Here is a 19,687-nt window from a genome sequence, read left to right as displayed (position 1 = left end):
TCAGTGCAGCAAGTGTCCCAAATAAGCGGATCTCTTCCTGTGATCACTCACTTCTGTGTGAAACCAAGTGGAAAAAAGACAAACACATTTCCACAGCCCTCCATGGTGGAACAGTGGAGCTGTTTCTTCAACTGCGAGAGGAGGGACTTCAGGATTTGAGTCAGACAGAGAGTGAATAATATGGAACGTGGGTATGGGCAGGGGGAACTGTGCCCAGTTCCTAATGGGGAGGTGGCCTAGACAGGAGCCCCAGGCGGAGGGAGCCGGGCTCTGTGCCTGTCCGGTGAGAGGGGTGGTGATGAGCACAGCGCCACGCAGGCGGCCTCTGCGGACCCGGTGCTCCCACTCCATTCTCAGAAGTCCGGGCCGCAGAGCTGGGGAGGTGGCCAGGTCATGTGCAGGGAGTACACCCGGAGTGGAACGTCAATAAACATTTCTGTACGCCCATGAGCAGTGTCTCGGCTGTGTCTTAGAGGCGGGGACACGGGAGTTCCAGGTGATGTGATGTGCGTGTGACTGAGACGTCTAGGCTTCCCGGTGCCTACCAGGTAAGGGGGAGTCTGCTCCGAAGGCCCAGGGATGTGCCTGCAACTTACCCATGGCCATAGAGGCCCGAATGATTCTGATCGTAATGAGATTAGCAAAGTGAAGTTATCAAACTCTGTTATTGCTGGAAAAGCAAAGAAGGCTGAGATGAGATGGTTAAATAGACCAGAGCCCTTACCTCTGTCGCTGGACCAAGCAGGAAATGGCCCCTCCTCATGAGCAGGTGGACACCAGGTGTCTCCATTTGAGTCTCAGGCCAAGACAGCCACATCCTACCCTCTGCTGCCCTCATCCCTGCTGAGAGCGAACCACAAGGGCTGACCCGAGCGTGGCCGGCTCCCTTTCTCTGCAGAAGGCAGACGAGACATCTTGTAGATGTGAAGCAGTAATTGGTAGTAGGAAGAACACTGGCTGGGACTCGCTAAATCTTCCACTAACGTGCTGACTGACCTTGGCCAACCCTTTTCACCTCTCGGGCCTCAGTTTCCCCTGTTAAGTGGAATTAACAGAATTCCTCTCAGGATTGGTGCGATCGCTGAAACAAGAAAGAAGGGGAAAGTGCTCCTCAGATCACAAGTCACCCCAGTCAGTGTTGAGAGCACTTCCTACCGTGCGGGCCTCACAGCGAGAAAACCCCAAAGTAAGGAAGCACTGAGGAGACACCACCCAGACTTCCCTCCAGGGCAAGGCCAGTGCAGACCCAAGCTTCTTTCTCAGCTCCGGGTTCAGTGCTTGAGCCGGGAGGGTGCACCCTCCAGCTGAGAGAGCGTGGTGGAGCCCGTCACAAGGAGTCCCTGGAGGTCCCCCAGTATAACTGCTCTCTCCCATCAGTCCTAGGGATTTTTTTTTATTTTTTTTTTTAGTTTTTAAAATATTTTTATTGAAATATAATTCACATCCCATAAAATTCACAAATTCAAATGGTTTTTGGTATATTAATTATCAAGTTCATCACAACCTCTAAGTTCACAACATTTTCATCACCCCCCCCAAAAAAAAAAACAACACACACATTAAGTCACTCTCCACCCTACCCCAATGCAGCCATACCCTAAACAATCACTAATCAACGTTATGTCTTTATAGATTACTCTTCTGGACATTTCATATAATGGAATCATATAAGATATGGCCTTTTGTGACTTGCTTTGTTCACTTAGCATAATGTTTGTTTTTTTATTGTTTTTGTTTTTTGGTTTGTTTGTTTTTTGGGTTTTTTTTGGGTTTTTTTTTTGTTGTTGTTGTTAATCCTTACCCGAGGATATTTTTCCATTGATCTTTTAGACAGAGTGGAAGAGAGAGGGAAAGACAGAGAAAAACATCGATGTGAAAGAAACACATCGATTGGTTGCCTCCTGCACGTGCCCTGACCAGGGCCTGGGTCGGGGAGGAGCCTGCAACCAAGGTATGTGCCCTTGACCGGAATGGAACCTGGGACCCTTTGGTCCGAAGGCCAACACTCTATCCACTGAACCAAACTGGCTAGGGCTTAGCATAATTTTTTTTTAAGATTCATTCATGTTTTGACATGTATCTTTATTTCATTTCTTTTTGTGGCTGAATAATATTCCTTTACATGGATGTACTACATGTGCTTATCTATTCATCTGCTGGGGGGCATTGGGTTGTTTCTACTTTGTGCCTACAATGAATGAAGCAGCTATGAACATTCATGTTACGTGGACATATATTTTCATTTCTCTTAGATATATACCTTGGGGTGGAATTGCAGAGTTAAATGGTAACTCAATATTTAACTTCTTGTTAAACTGTTTTCCAAAGAGGGTGCACCATTTTGCATTCCCACCAACACTGTATGAGTATTCTGACTTTCCATATCCTTGCCAACACTTGTTATTGTCTGTCTTTTTATTATAGTCATCCATTTATTATGGTTTTGATATGTATTTTTGTGGTGACTAATGGTATTGAGCATTTTTATTTTTTCATTTAATTATTGATCATTTGTTTGTATATCTTCTTTAGAAATGTCTATTTAAATGCTTTGCCTATTTTTCAATAAGAATTTTTTGTCTTTTTTTTTTTTTTTTTTACTTTTAAGAGTTTTTATATATATATTCTGGATATCAGACCCTTACCAGATATATAATCTGCAAATATTTTCACCCATTCTGTGGGTTGCCTTTTACTTTTTTGATAGTGTCCTTTGAAGCACAAAGGATTTAATTTTGGTAAAATCTAACTTATCTACTTTTTTTCTTTTGTTGCTTTTTCTTTTGTGGTCAAATCTAAGAAACCATTGCCTAACCAAAGTTCATTAAGATTTACTTCTATGTTTCCTTCTAAGAGTTTTAGAGTAAATGTTAGTTCTTAAAATGAGAGGCTAACTTAATTCTTTTACATGGCATCCTATTGTTCCAGCACCATTCGTTGAATTGTCTTGGTACCTTTGTCAAAAACTTATAGATCATAAATTTCCCTTTCAACCTATTCCATTCATCTGTATGTCTGTCTTTACCACATTACCACACTGTCTTGATTACCATAGCTTTGTAATGAATACATTTTGAATCCAGGATGTGTAAGCCCCCATCTTTGTTCTTCTTTTTCAAGACTATTTGTCTATCCGAGGTCCCTCCCACTTCCATATGAATTTTAGGATCAACTTGTCTGCAAAAAAGCAATCTTGGATTTAGATAGAAATTTAATTGACTCTCTAGATCACGCATGTCAAACTCGCTGCCCATGGGCTGCGTGAAGCCCACAATGAATGTTTTTGCAGCCCAGCCTATATAACGGCATGTAAGAAAACATTAATTTTATCATTGCTCTTGTTCTATTTTATACTACACTTTTCTAAATAAACCTACGTTTCTATGAAAATTGAAGCTTGTGGTTTTTTGCGGTCCACATAAACTTAAACCTTGTTTATTTGGCCCGTGTTAGCCTTTGAGTTTGACATGCTTGTTCTAGATCACATTGTGGGTATTCCCATCTTGACAATGTTAAATCTTCCAATCCATGACTATAGGGTGCCCTTCCTTTTATATAGATCTTTAACTTCTTTCAATAATGTTTTATAGTTTCCTATGTGCAAGTCTTACACTTCTTTTGTTAAAATTATTTCTAAGTATTTTATTCTTTTTTATGGTTTTGTAAATGGAATGGTTTTCCGTTTCCCAGTTTTATTGAGGTATAATTGACAAATAAATTATATCCATTTAAGTGTACAATGTGATGATTTGATATACATATACATTGTGAAATGATTTCCACAGTCAAGTTAATTAACCTACTATCACCTCACATAGCTTTCTCTAGAACTTCATTTCAGATGCTAGTGTGTAGTTTCCATTTCTTGCATTTGTGACATGTTTCTTTGTCTCTGCCTTTTGGCTGCTTCCCTGTGTTTGTTTCTATGTATCAGGTAGAGCTGCTATGTCTCCTGGAATTGGTGGGGTGACCTTGTGCAGTAGGTGTCCTGTAGGACCCCATGGCTCAGCCTCCCCAGGCACCTGAGCTGGGCACTCTAAGTGCACCCTGTGTGGGCTGGGTGCACAGTCTTGTTATAGTTGAGCCTTGATTGCTGCTCCTTCTTTACTGCCTTCTTTTATATTAAGTACATATTTTCTAGTGTAAAAATTTGATTTACTTTCCTGGCCCATGTGGCTCAGTGGTTGAGCATCAACCTATGAACCAGGAGGTTATGGTCAGATTCCTGGTCAGGGCACATGCCCAGTTGTGGGCTTGCTCTACAGTAGGGGGCATGCAGGAGGCAGCCAATCAGTGATTCTTTCTCATCATTGATGTTTCTATCTCTCTCTCCCTCCCCCTTCCTCTCTGAAATCAATTTTAAAAATATTGATTCATTTAACAAGTTTTTAATTACATTTTGAATGGTTTTCTTAGTGGTTGTCATAGGGATTACAATATGCTCTTTAAAATATCAAAATTTAGTTTACATTTATACTAACTTTAATTCCATTGAAACAGAGAAAGGTTACTTCTATATACCTCCATTCTGCCCCACTTTTTTGTGGCTTTATTATTACGGATCTATAAATGCAATAAACACAATAATACACTGTTGTAATTGTAACTTTTACAATCTTAATATCTTTTAAAGAAGCTGAGGGAAGAAAATATATCATATATAATAAAGAGGTAATATGCAAATTGACTGTCACACCCTCACACAAGATGGTCACCTCATGTGGTCACAAGATGGCCACCACAAGATGGCCGGGAGGGGAGGGCAGTTGTGGGTGATCAGGCCAGCAGGGGAGGGAGGGCAGTTGGGGGCAACCAGGCTGGCAGAGGAGGGCAGTTGGGGGTGACCAGGCCTGCAGGGGAGGGCAGTTGGGGGCAACCAGGCCTGCAGGGGAGGGAGGGCAGTTGGGGGTGACCAGACCTGCAGGGGAGGGCAGTTAGGGGCAACCAGGCTGGCAGGGGAGAACAGTTGGGGGTGATCAGGCCAGCAGGGGAGGGAGGGCAGTTGGGGGGGACCAGGCTGGCAGGGAGGGCAGTTAGGGGCGACCAGGCTGGCAGAGGAGGGCAGTTGCGGGGGACCAGGCCTGCAGGGGAGGGCAGTTGGGGGTGACTAGGCCTGCAGGGGAGGGAAGTTGGGGGCAACCAGGCCTGCAGGGGAGGGAGGGCAATTGGGGGCGACCAGGCCTGCAGGGGAGGGCAGTTGGGGGCAATCGGGCCGGCAGGGGAGCAGTTAGGCATCGATCAGGCTGTCAGGGGAGTGGTTAAGGGGTGATCAGGTTGGCAGACAGAAGCAGTTAGAGGCAATCAGGCAGGCAGGCAGGCAAGCAGTTGGGGGCCAGCAGTACCGGATTGTGAGAGGGATGTCCGACTGCCGATTTAGGTAGGATCGGGCCTAAACCAGCAGTCGGACATCCCCTGAGGGGTCCCAGATTGGAGAGGGTGCAGCTGGGCTGAGGGACACCCCCTTCCAGTGCACAAATTTCGTGCACCAGGCCTCTAGTCAAGTATATATTTATCATTTGCTGTATTAACCTTTTTATCTGCCATTTCATTTTCCCTTTAGGTTCAAGTTACCATCTGGTGTAATGTCTTTACTTCAAAAGAGCTTTGTTTCCTACTGCCTCTCTTGTGCTATTATTGTCAGTGCCTGAAGAACTTCCTTTAGTATTTCTTGTTAGGCAGATCTGGTAATTAATTCTCTCAGATTTTGTTTGTCTGGGAGTGTCTTTTTTTCATTTAGTTTAGAAAGATAGTTTTGCTGGATATAATGTTTTTGGTTGACAGTTTAATATTTTTACATTGTGGGTCAACTTTAAATATGTCCTCACAATGCCCTGGCCAGTTTTTCTCAGTAATTAGAATGTCAGCCAAAGGCTGTTGGATTCTAGTCCCATTCAAGGGCATGTACCTCAGTTGCAGGCTTAATCCCTGGCCTAGTAGGGGCATGTGTGGGAGGCAACCAAATGATGTGTCGCACATCAATATTTCTCTCTCTTCCTCTCCCCTTCTCCCCCCATTCTACTCTATCTAAAAGCAATGGAAAAATATCCTCGGGTGAGAATGTGTGTGTGTGTGTGTGTGTGTGTGTGTGTGTGTGTATCCTCACACTGCCTTCTGGCCTCCATTGTCTCCGATGGAAAGTAAGCTGTTATTTTTATTGAGCTTCTCTAATAGCTTTCAAGATTTTCTCTTCATTTTTATCTTTCAACATTTTGGCTATGATCTGCCTGAATATAAGTTATTTGAATTATTTTACTTGGAATTGATTGATTTTCTTGCATGTGCACATTGATGTTTTTCATCAAACTTGTGAATTTCTTAGTCATTATTTCTTAGAATATTTCTTCCTCCCCCTTTTCTCTCTCCTCCCCTTCTGGTAGTCTCATTATACATATGTTGGTGTGCATAACGGTTCTCCACAAGAGTATGGGGTTCTGTTCATTTTTCTTTATTCCTTTTTCTTCTCTTTTCTTTAGATTGCATAATCTTTATAATAAGATTGCATAATCTTTATTAACTTCAAGTTTGCTTATTCTTTCATCCTCTATGTTAAATCTCCTGTTGAGTCTAGTTAATTTTTTTGCTTATTGTACTTTTCAACTCTAGAATTTCCATTTGGTTCTTTTTAAAAATAATTTATCTTGCTTTGCTTTGTTTTTTATATTTATTCTTATTTTCTATTTGGTAAGATATCATTATATTTTCCTTTCATTCTTTAAATATGGTTTCCTTTAGTTCTTTGAACTAAAAAAGGAAAAAAAGAAAGAAAGAAAGAAAGAAAAAAGAAAGAAAGAAAGAAGAAAGAAAGAAAGAAAACTGCCTTGAAGTTTTTGTCAACTAAGCCTCATTTCTGGGCCACCTCAAACACTGTGTCTACTGCCTGCTTCTTTCCACTGTGTATCACAAGTTCTTTTTCTGTATAGCTCTAAACTGGACATTTTAGATGATATATGATAGCTACTCTAAATACTAGTTTTCCCTCATCCCTGCCTGGGTCTCTTGTTGTTTGTTTATTCATTTGTTTGCTTACTGACTTGGCTGGGCCAAGTCTCTGATGTCAATCAATTTGCCCCAGAGTTCAGCCTCCAGTATCTTTGCTCAGACTTATGTGTAATATTTTAGCCTGGTTACCTAGGTTTATTCCCCAGTACCAGCATAGCCACTTATTTGTCCAAAATTGTGATTAAGGCCTTTGACAAGTTAATGTATTTACCCCTTACCATTGCATCGTGTGTGTGTGTGTGTGTGTGTGTGTGTGTGTGTGTGTGTGTGAGAGAGAGAGAGAGAGAGAGAGAGAGAGAGAGAGAGAGAGAACAAACTTGGAGACTTCTACCATGATTCCAAGAATTTATGTTTCCCTCCACCTTGAGCCAGGAACTAGTAACTTGGATTTTCTTCTCTAAAATAACTCCAGAGAGGGCACAGCCTTAGGCACATGAAATTTGTGATTTAATTTTTAGCCTGGATTTCTGAGAGTTGCCCTGTCCCAGTATTTGGTCAGAGTGTGATTGAGCCCTTTGTGACAGTTAGGCGTTACCCTTTGCTGGTGAACCTGTGTGGACTGGATGTTTTCGAGTCTGTCCCGCCTGTGCTGACTGTTCCTGTTTCTCGTGGTGGATGCAGCCTGGCCCTTGCACACAACCGTCCTGATCCCCAGAGTTGATCTCAAGAGGACTCTTCCTGGCTGTCACTTTACCCAGTTCTCCGGTAAATTTCTGCTATTCTACCCTTTGCTTGTTGTTACCAACACCAGGGAGTTATGAGCATCCTTTTACTTGCTCTCCACAAAGATTTCCATTGTTTTGAGCAGCTTCCTGATATATAGAACTCTCCACATTCTGTTCCAGATAAAATTAGCCTCCTCGGGCCACACTGTGGGCTCTTTATCCTTACTGTCTGCGTTTCCCTCGGACAGAACCTTTGCAGCACTGCACAGGAGCCAGAGATGGGGACAGACATCTGCTTTCCTGGAGTGACACCCCTGCTGTACTAGTGGGTACTGGGGTGTGGGATAGCCTTGCTGGTCCCTCCCAGCTTGAAACTCCCAGCATTCTCAGCTGGCTGCACGTGGCCCATAGCTTCTGCTGCATGAGTGAGGGTGCAGTAAGAAGCGGGTCTCAGTCATCTTGGTTAGGTCCCCCAAGAATAGAATTTCCTCAACACAGGGACTCAGGGGATGAGAAATATTATCATCTTGCCCCTCTTGCAGCTGTAGGGAGAGAGAGCCCCCGTGTTATTGGCCATATCAGCCCAGTGTAGAGTGCCTGGAGTAATTTCCAAGAGACAGAGCTAAGGAGGAATAAGGAAATGGACGATAGTTCAAATGCCACAACTTCCCTGTTCTTAGACAAGATTTAGTAGATCTTCTTAAATGAATATGTCTCCATTTGCTATATGCCCTCAGGACAATTGCCAGAATAATTGGTATTTAAATGTTCTCTAAAAAAGCTGTTTTGTTGGAAACAGCCCCCAAGCTCCTTGGCCTGCCAGTCTGGAAGTCTTATTCCTACTTTTTTTTTTTTTTTTCCATTAACATGAATAAATGGAGTGCATTTAGGGATAATTTTGGCCATCAAATGCACAAGACCTAGACTTGAGCTATAGTTCTGTTCTTCACCAGCTGGGTGGTCAGGCTCATGTAGCACCCCAGAGCCTGTCACTTCCCTATTTGTAAAGAGAGTATAATAAGAATTGACTGAGGGTTAAAAATGATGATACAAGTAAAGGACAGCACCTGGTCGCTGGCAGGGACTCAGTGAACGCCAGCCCCCTGGTGCACCTGGCCCCTGAACGCTCCTTCCTGGACATGAGGGCCTGCAGCCACTCTGGAATCGTTCCTTTCTCCTTGGTCAGTTCTCCTGGGACGCAGATCTCTCTGCCAAGTCCCACCCGCTCCTTCGCTCAGCCTGGAGCCAATTCCTTGCTGACAGCTTGTTTGTCTCAGGAATGCACTTGAGCCTCTTTTCCTAGGATTCTACCCATCCCACACTTCACTGATCTCTCATAGGAAACCAGCATTTTGTGTCAAAATGGGAAAGCCCCCTCCTCTGCCTGTCCAAAATTTCTAGCTTTCTCTTTAAATTAGTCAGTCATCCAGGCCGCATTTTCCCCTTAGAGTCCTGGGCCCATCTGGAGTCAATAGCTGCTGGCCAGCCAGTTAACAGCCAGCTGGTTGACCACCTGGAAGGGGAAGAAATGTCTTGAGAGACAAGGAGGGACTGTCCCCATTGACTGGATATGGGCTGCTTCCATGGAGTCTGCCTGGCTGGTTATCTTACCATCGTCCCGAGAAGAAGGAAGAACTGATAAGCCGAGACCTTTGCACAGGGGAAATGTGGAATTCCCAGAGGCCGGGTTTCATTTGAGTGTAACATTATGTTCTGAGTCTCTTTCACATTATGACGAGTAAAAACAACTTCACAGAGAGAAGCTTCCAAGAGCCCAACTATATGGTCTCCCTGGCTCTGCTGAGCTTCAGGCCACAGATCATTCCTCAAACGCAGCCTGAGGCAATGAGGTCACCTCTATAGGACCTGCCAGCTCTAAGGCTCAGAGACAGACGTCCAGCTGTGCACACCAACAGGGAGCGTTTGCCCAGACTTCAGAGCAGGCCCAGGGAAAACCCAATTCGGAGTTAAAAGTAGGCTGCACATTTTTTTATAGCATGAGATCCTGGGAAATTTGCATAGTTTCTTGGGACAGTGACCTGGAAAAGCGGGAGCATTACAGCTGGAGAAATATCCTGGGAATATCCTGGGGCAGGTGCAAAAGCCCAGCCAATGGATTGCGTACCACCTAATGTATATGAAAAGCCTCTGTGAGTCTCAAATCAAATTTCCCTTCAAACGGAGGATAACAAGTAACGCAAAAGGGCAGCGCCCGTGCTGATTCATTTGTCCCTGCACAGCTGCTTCTGCCTGAGCCGCACGTGGCCCAGGCGGGGGTGAGGGCGCCACCAGCTTCAGTTGTCAGTTTCCAGGCAACTCAGTAAGATGTTTACAGGCCCCAAGTCTTGGGTTCCTCTTTCCAGAGTAGAACACCTTCCTTTCTTTCACACTTGGAGCACCAGTGCAAACTTAGAGGACAGGTTGCCAGGAACAAGGTCCATTTAACTCAACAAATAGTCATTAATCACCTACAGGGGGCCAGGAGCCATGCCAGGAGCTGGCTGGAGGGTGAGTCAGGCATGCTGTCTGATCCCATAGGACAGACGGGCAGTTAAGTGTGGCTGACATGAGGCAGGAATAAGCGTCACAATAAAATTGTAATGTGCCGGCATGCAGTGCTGTGCGGGTTCCGGCGTTTCTAGTCTTCCAGCCTATGAGTCGGGGGCTGTTCTGACCACATTTATAGATGAGAAGCCACAGACTGGAGAAGTTAGTCACTTGAACACTGCACACAGCTAAAGAGCAGGAGGGCCAGTATTCAGCGCAGGCTCCTGGGGTTCTTAACGCCACCAGTCCAAGGTCTGATACGGGCCACATACCTCGCCAACCCATGGCCTTGGCCACATCACTTCCTCTGGGCTTCTCTCTCCTCATCTTTTGAATGAGAAGGGTGTCGACCATCGACCCTAAGGACCCTCCCAACAAAAGCATCTGAGATTCTAATTTTTCTCAGGAGTAAATGGAGAGGAAGACAGGGAGGGATAAAGGAGGTAAGAGCATGGGGAGAGCTAGCTTAGGTGGAACAAGGCAGAAGACCAGCCCCCCACTTTGTGAATATGTTTGCCCCATTTTTCACTCTTGTGCTCAAATGCCCGGGGCAGTTTCTATCCTGAGCACCAGGCACCCCTACCTGCCCCAACACACACAGCCCAGGTAGTGCTGCCGGCTCTCCTGCCCGGGCTCCGTCCACGCCTGTGCTGATCGCTCATCCTGCCAGAGGCCCGGTGCCTTGGGTTCCCCCTGGGTTGCTGATGGGCCTGAGCAGAGCTGGACCCAGCGGAGCCTGGGAATTGGGCCCAGCCCTCCCACATGGCCAGCCTCCAAGCCCAGGACAAAAACCCCAGCCTCAGCAGGGTCTTCCCTGCGCCAGTGCAGGTAAGTTTCTTTCTCGGGCCCAGGTCTCCTGCGGCTCCTACTTGCTGTGCTCCAGTCCCTGGGGCTCTTGGGAGGTTAGCAGAGAGCCCAGCCAGAGCTCTGTGGACGAAAGGGGCCACATGCTGACCTGACAAGCTCAGGGGAGGCCTGCATGGCAGTCTTGCAAACTCAGAGACCTAAAGTAACCAAAGGATGGTCTGAAATTAAACTTTAACTAAAAGCAGTTATGGTGGGCAGTTACATCCTAGGCCGGTATCTTCACTGACAAGGTCAACCTTTACCTTAACTGAGCCCATCTGTCTTTTTGCATCTATGATAACATACCCTTGAAATGTCTGGGTAACTTGTAACTTCCCTTTTTCCAGACCCCTTGGGATACAACCTAATGTGCCTGCTCGCCAGAACAGGAGACCATAAATTCCTTCATTGTTATTGTTACCATGTTAATTATTGACTGTATGTGTCTATCATTTTACTTTTTATCCAATCCCAGAGGTTTCCCCACTTTGCTTTCTCCCGCCTCTAATCTATCACCAATGTATTATGTTCCCTCCTTTGATTGCAATGTATAAAAATAGATGAAAAAAAGCTGCCATTCTCTGGAGCATTTTCTCAATCTGTTGAGATTCTGCTTCCCAGCAATTGTCATCAGTTTGGCTTAAATAAACTCAAAAACATTCTTTACAGGTTTGAATGTTTTTACGTTAACAGCTCCGTGACTGAAGCCTGGGCCCAGCAGCTGGGGGCGAGGGCCTCTCTGGCCTCAGGCCCTGCAGCCGCTCTGCATTTCTTCTGGGCATTTGTGGTTCCCGTTTGTCTGGCGGGGGGTGGCTGGGGCAGCTCTCCGTGCTCAGGGTCTCACTACTTTCCTCTGTCGGGTATTCTCAGTTGCCCAGAGCCTCCTACCTGGCACTCAACAGGGGACACTGCGCTCCTGAACTCTCTCCCGCCTGCTGCCCTCCCTCCCTGCAGACCAGCTCACGTCCCAGGTGTGGGCCACCTAGAATGAGCCACCTCGGCTGTGAGGGCTCTGCAGTTAGGGCGGCATTGCTGGGGCTTCTTCCCAGGGCACCCTGAGCTTTGCTTGCTGTCACAGCCTGAATTTTCATGGCTGATCTACCATCTTCCCCTTGGCCAGCCAAACACTTCTCCCAGCCAGTCACAGAGGTCCGTCCCCTGCAGCACCCACACCCTAGTTCTGGCCACAAAGTGAGGGGCGATGGCCCAGTGCCTTCTGGGAAGGGATTTCTTGCTTCTAAAATGAGTCTCAGCGGGGCACACTCTTCCTCTTCTTCTACTGAATGTGGTCATGTCTGCCAAGAAATACAGGAACTCTTTTCAAGCACCTGGGTGCACCAAACCAACGTGCTGAAGACGCCGGAGCACAGACCTGGAGAGAACCAGTCCTTGAAAATGTCTTTGAGACATTGACTTACCCAACCTGGGCGTTCCGAGTCCCAGGCTTTTTACTGTGTGAGATAGCAAAGCTCCCTTTGGGCTTTTCATCCCCCATGGATGAAAGTACCCCAACCCAGAGTATAGCTTAGCCACCCCCTTTGCCAGGTTTGGCAGGGAGAAAAGGTCTGATATCACCCCAAATTCTCCCTTTACCCATGGACCAAATCAGGCCCTCTGCCTGTTTGCATAAATAAAGTTTTATCGGAACACAGCAATGTCAGTCATTTACAGATTGCCTATGGCTGCTTTGCTTGAGTGGTAGCAAGAGGGATGAAAATATATACTATCTGGCCAACCCCCAATTTAGACCCAGTAGGCCGATAGACAACAGAAGTTCCTCAGAAATTGCCACAGATTATATAGGTACATGCAAACATGGGATCTCTGAATGCCTAGTATCAGGCCATACCCTGCCATGGAGTCTCTCCTGAGAGGGGCATGCCAGGGACGAGCTGTTGGTCAAACTCACTGGTTGTGATGGTCCATGTTATGAGTGCCTTGGCTAAGCCATGGTGCCCAGCTGTTTGATCAAATACCAGTCCAGAGGTTGCTGGCAGGGTATTTTTTAGATGTGTTAGTCATTTAAGTCAGTAGTGAAAGGAATTCTAAGGACAAAATAGTCAGGTTTAGGGAATACTAGTAAAGAGAGTCCTTGGGGGAGGAATGCATACATGAAGAACGGGGTATCTCTGGCCTGAGCAATTACAAAGGATGGAAAAAGGCCACAGGATAAGGGGGGAGGAAGACATACATTCACAGAGGATAAAGAAAAATCACAGAATAATGGGAAAAAGAGACATTTTTTACAGAAAATAGAGGAATGTTTTAAGATAAGGGGAGAGAAAGAAGAGGGTACCACATGGGCTTTGGCCTTTGAAACTGATACTATGTAACAAATAACCAATGAGGAGAGTATGGGAGCCCTAAATTAATGAAAGGTCCAATTAGAAAGGGTCAGGTTCAAACAAAGAACTACAGCATATATAATCTGGAGACAAAGGGACATGAGGAGGATTTTTTTTTTCCATAAGAGAGAGAGAGAGAGATAGATAGAGAGAGAGAGAGAGAGAGAGAGAAAGCAGGCTTTTCCCATTTGGGGATCTCTCCCCAGAGGACCCCTTTGGAGACACCTGAGCCCAGATGAAGTTTGTATCTGCTTCCAATAAACTTCTACGTTTTTATTAAAGAAATTTGTTAGTCCACGAATTTATTCTTCATCTTTGTCGGACAAGAACCCATGCGAAGTCTGTACCCAGATCCCCGCGTTTCAGTAGGCTTTGAGTAAAGCAAGTTACCCTCCATAATGTGGTGGGTGGGCCTCCTCCAATCAGTTGGAGGCCCTAAAAGAGTGGACTGAGATTTCCCAAAGAAGAAGCAATCCTGCCCCAGTATTCGACAGAGAACCCTGCCTGTTTCCAGCTAAACTGGCTTCCAGATTCCAGACACGACTGCAACATCCACTGCTACCTGAATCTTCAGACTGCTGCGTAGTCCAGAAGAATCCAGACCTGTCAGCCCCCACAGTCACATGAGCCAGTTCCTTAATCTCTCTCTCCCTCCTCTCTCTCTCTCTCTCTCTCTTCCTCTCTCTCTCTCTCTCTCTCTCTCTCTCTCTCTCTCTCTCTCTCAATAGGAGATAGCCTATTGATTCTGTTTAGCTGGAGAACCCTAATACACTGGCTATTCTAATTCTGTCCCAGCTTCACTTGAACACTGATTCCTAAATGGACACAAAATTTAAGCTTAGCAATTATATGAGACTCTCCTTCCTTAAACACACAGGCCCTTAGTTCGTAGTTACAAAGGTTGGAAGGCAACGTGGGGGTGGCAGCCCCTGTCCCACCAGGGGCTGAATAGGGGCAGCTTTGATGTCAGGTTCAGAGGTGAGGTCGACTCAGCTGAAACATCGTTTTGAACACAGGGTTAACAGGTCAAGGCTGGCGGCTTGCCCTTTCCCGCCGGGCATGTCTTGCGTTCCCCGGAAGCTGCCTGTGGAAGAAGAGGTGGAGGGACTGCCCTTCCCTCCGGGATGCATTCTCGGAGGCTGACCTGTTTTGAAACACGCAGCCCAGAAGCTGGACAAATGGCCCTTGTTTTGCAAATGCTCTGTGCATTCTCAAAGTTCCTCTGCTTTCCATCTGGAAGGTTTCCACTTCCTTTGGGTGTTTAACATCTGGCTTGAGGGAAGGTCCTAATCGCTTATGAGTTCTCAGCCTTGAATCTCAGTATCTTGCTATTCATAGAAATTCTGGCTCCCAGGCCAGACCAGACTCTTTGTGCAGATAAATCCTTACTTAAAACATTCTCGTCCCATAAATTCTCCTGCCCTTGTACTGTTTCATGCTTAGCTCCCTATACCCAGTAAACAGTCCTGCTATTTGTTACATTAATCAAAATATTAAACATCATTTTCTATTATTAAAATTGTAGTTACATTGAAAAAGCAGTTTGTTCAGGAATCTTTCTTTTATCGCCATAATTATTTTCATATTATTTTTAAGTCCATTCATAATAATGGACTTTCTAGCAGCCGCCGTTGTAGGCACCCTCGGGGAGCACGGCCACGTAGAAGGGGGAAGGACCATGAAGCGTGGCTGGGTGGGGACTCGGGCCTGGGGGAGGCTGGAGAAGGCAGGAACGCTCGAGGAAGTGGAAGATGTCTTTCCCCTAGCGTTTTGATCTGTTCTGTTGGGGAAAAAAACCTCCAAAAAAATTACCTACGTCCAGTGCCGGGAAGAAGAGGAGTGGGTGAAGAGAAAGGCCTGGGACTCGTCAGCCAGCCAGGCCTGTTTCTGCTCTCTGCCTGCAGCTGCCCATGCCATCCGCATCCTCACTCAAGCTTTCAGAGCAGACCTCGGGACAGTCACACCCTTTTCTCAGTAATGAGTGGGGGAAGCCCTTGAGCTAAGCAGTTATTTTTCCCCCAAAGGAAATTTCAGCAGCAATTTTTAGCGATATCACTTATTTTAAAAATGTATTTATTGATTTCAGAGAGAGGAAGGGAGATGGGGAGAGAGAGAACTATTGATCAGCTGCCTTCTGCATGGCTCCTACTGGGGATGAGCCAAAAACAGGTCTTGGCATGAGCCCCGACCAGGAATCAAATGGTGCCTTCCTGGTTCATGGGTTGATGCTCAACCACTGAGCCACACTGACCAGGCGCTATGTCACCTTTTAAAGCAAGCTCTCTCCCCTCTAGGGAACGCTGTGCCTAAACACGTATTCGTTCTACAAGGTAGGATACAAAAGCTTTTCCAAAGCACAGCCATAAAGAACAAATCTCACATGAAGTGTGTGTGTGTGTGTGTGTGTGTGTGTGTGTGTGTGTGTGTGTGTAATAAGAAAGCACCCTGAGAGGCATACATCATTGGAATTTATGTCCATTTGGAGATAAATTCTCCTCTGGTGTGGGTTAAAGAGTTCCATATATGAACAAGTTATTATTTACATGCTAACAAATGGAGTTCATGCAAACCATTTCACATAGGAAAGAAGAATCGATGGTATGCAGATGATTTGAGAAAGCATCTGAAAACCGATGGCAAATATTTCTACATGCCAAGATCACGCATTGGGGTGACCTCACTCCTCAAGGATTCCACCAAAGAACTGGTGCAAGAAGCTTCTGTAAGTGGCCTCTTCCTGTTGGTCAGTTTCCCACAACAGAGCCCATTAAAAGCAAAGACATGCCGTTTGGTTTAAACTGGATCTTACAGATCGCAGTCAAATTCAATCATTCAATTGTTTCCTAAAGAATTTCATTTGGAATCATGCAGACTTTTTTGAAAAAATTGCTTTAAAAAGTCATGTGTTCTAAATCTGATGTCAGACAGTGAAGGAAAAAATCATACAAAGTTATCCATTAAAGGCCTTAGGCAAGTAACCAGTAATTTTAACTCCAACTCCCCTTTGCTGTGTAAAGAAATGGCCTTGAAAATGACCCTCATAAATAATATTATTTATGTTAAAAGACATAGCCTTATTTTTGAAGACGCAGTGAAATCCAAATTGCACCTCACCATAGGATTATACCGCGGCATTTTCAGGGCTCGCCCCTCAAAGCAGCAGGGGAAGAAGGTAATTTCCCGGGCTCTTTGGAGCAGCGCCTGGTGCCGAGAAGCCTCGAGCGAAAGCCATCAGAACACTCGCCCGGTTTCCTGACCCAAGATGTCAGTGTGTTTTATGCACTATTAGGCTCCTTTCGGTTCCCCCACTTGTAAATCAAATATAAATTCCCTCTTTGTGGGTTTTCTTGACTAAAAATGTTGAATGGTAAGTGTTTCCATTTGGCTTTTTATGATCTTGCAAGCCAGTCTGGACTGTTCACCAAATAATGACTCGACTAAAGACTCTCTGATGTGGGAATGCTGTAACAGTGAGCCTGCCCCAGATGACCTGGATAACGCCTGGTTCCCTTAATGGGCTCCCAGAGGCCGCCTTTACTGGGCGATGCCCCCGGGCAAGGAGTCATGCAGGAATCTCTGTGTGGCTTCAGGCCCCTAACGCCTGATCGGCCAATGGAGCTGGCTGTTCTCCCTCTCTCCCTGGTGCCACAAACACCACTGCCCAGGGCTGCCAGGGTGCAAACCCAGATTCCACCGCTTTACCCACTGTGTCCCATGGATGGGATAATGAGCCTCCCTGAGTCTGTTTTCTTACCTGAATCTGGCAGAAAGGGGAAAAATCAATTCTATACCAAATACTGATCAAACACTATGACATTGCAGGCAGACAGTTTCCCTCCCTCAAGGAGCTCAGAGTAAAGAAGTGAAATATACAGCACGCCTCAGAATAGTGCCTGTGGGCCAGCGGGGGGCGCGTTAGTTAGGGAACCAGGGAAGGCCTTGAAGAGAGGTAATTTGTGAGTCAGGATCGGAAGGAGGTGAAGGAGCAAGTCCTGTGGACATTTGGGGGAAGGGCCTTCAGGCTGAGGGAACAGCAAGTGCAAAGGCCCTCAGGAGGGAGGGGGCCTGGTGTGTGGGAAGAAGCGTGGCCGGAGCAGAGAGGAGACGATGGGAGAGAGGCAATAAAGGCAGCAAGATCACCAGGGAGAGAGCCAGCAAACAGCCCGTGGGTTACATGTGGCCCCACAGCATGGCTTTGGTTTACACGTTGTCTATGGAAGCTTCCAAATCACAGCAACAAGCTAAGTAGAAAAGACTTATCAACCTCCGACTTAAACAATAGGGGCTTTTCTCCGTGGCAAAAAGTCTAGGGGACACAGCCAGGGCGCAGCAGCCCCTGGTGTTAGTTAATGTCTGTATGCTCCCAGCCTGTGCTCTCACAGGACTGCCAGTGCATTAGCCATTGCACGTTGTATCCACCTCTGAGACAGAAGGCAGAAGGAGCAACTGTTCCTCCTACCGGAAAGCAGAAGTTGTGTTCTCTCCCTCGAGTCTCCCCTCAGCCCCCACATTCTTCCCTGTTTCTTTGCCCAGAAGTGGGTCATACGGCCACTTCTAGTTTCAAAGGAAGCTGGGAAAGCCATGAGAAGAATTGTCAAGATCGATTTAGAGAATGGCCTTCCAACATTTCTGACTGTGGCCCGCACTGAGAAACACATTTTCTATCACAGCCTAATACTAACCTAATTTCATGACTCACTATTGAGCTCTGAGCACAGCATGAAAAATACAAGTGATCATCTGTCAGGAGGGGCCTGCACGCTGCTGCTCCAACAAGCTTCTCTCTCTCCTCTCTTTCTCCCCCTTCTCTTTTCTCTCTCTCTCTCTCCTTTCCTGTCTCTTCTTTTCCTTTCCTTTCCCTTTCTTCTTTCCTCCCTCTCTTCCTTATTCCCAAAGAACTAAATAGATACTGGGTTTGCAACTAACAGTATCCACAACACCCACCACAAATGAGCTGCGGCCACTTAGAGTTCCATGAAAATGGAAGGAAAGGGTGATCCTCTCTCTGAAGGAATGGGGACCCTGGTGATGGGCACTGTGTTCCATGTAAAACTCAGGTAAAGCACCCCCTCCCCAGGACTGAGGAGGAGATTGCTGGGTGTCCCTGATGGAAGGCACTTAGCACAGTGCGGACACACCGGGCTTGCAGGACATATTGGGTCGCTTCCTCAAATCCATTCCTCACTCCAGACTAGGCCTGGCCATGGGGCAGCCCCAACTAGATGAAAGACTGATTCACTTTCAAGAGCTGGAAAGCCCCAGGGAATTGTACGTTACCTTGGTGCTGTTTAATTACCCTACTGGTGGGGGTAAATGCTCACAGGTGGAGGGTTGGGTTGCATTTGCCCACTGTTTTAAAAGCCCTTGTAGAGGCACCCAAATATTGGCCTCAGCCTTGATGACCAGATCTTTGGCCTATGCAAGAGGAGGTCCCGAACCACAGGGACGCCGAGCTGGGCCATTCTCCGTGAATTCACACAAAGGTAGAGCTCAAGGGCCCCGGGGCTGGTCATCTTTACCCCCTCATTTTTGCAAGTGGGGAAACTGAGGCCCAGAGGAGCTGCATCATGGCAAGGGCATACAGGAAGTAGATGGCAGAGCCCAGTCTCTTTACCCCAAACCCAGCAGTCCTAGCAATGATTAGCGCAGCCCCTCTGAAGTGGGGTGCAGGCCCGGAGACTTCACTGACCTGATTTTTGCCTATGTGGGTGCCTGCATTTTTCTAGAAGGTCCAGATGCTAAAATGGCCATGTGACGCTAAAACGATCAAGAGCCACAGATTGAATGAAACTGAAGTGATTTATGTTGGGGATGGGAAAGAGGAGGTCCATCCCGAAGTCAGGGTTGGGAAGCGGGAGATGAAACAGAAATCGCAAATGTTTCCATTAACCCCTTCCCCTCCCTGCCACTCACAGGACCGGGAAAGACCGAGCTGTCCCGAGTTCCCCCAAAGGCCTGTGTCTCTGTCCCCTCTGCCTCCGCGCAGGCGGTGACAGGAGAGAAGTTTATCTTTCCCTCTTGATCGTGGGATCCGATTTCTTAAACCCAGCGGCGCCCTGAGAGGCCACCTCAAGCACACAGCCGAGTACAGCGGGTGCCCCTGGAGCAAAAATTAACAATGCTCGGGCCTAACAGATCCCCCCCACACCCCCCACCTTCCCCACCTTCCCCAGCGCACTAGTGACCGCGGCGCCCAGCAGCGGCCTCGGTTGGAAACCCAAGGAGTTGGGAGCCTCCCAGTCAATAACTCGCAGGGCTGCTTCCTCCGAGAGACGCCGGGCGCCC

Source organism: Eptesicus fuscus, chromosome 17, assembly GCF_027574615.1.
Source record: "Eptesicus fuscus isolate TK198812 chromosome 17, DD_ASM_mEF_20220401, whole genome shotgun sequence".
Classification (NCBI taxonomy): domain Eukaryota; kingdom Metazoa; phylum Chordata; class Mammalia; order Chiroptera; family Vespertilionidae; genus Eptesicus; species Eptesicus fuscus.
The sequence above is the reverse complement of the archived record's forward strand: the minus strand, read 5'-3'. Positions refer to the sequence as shown.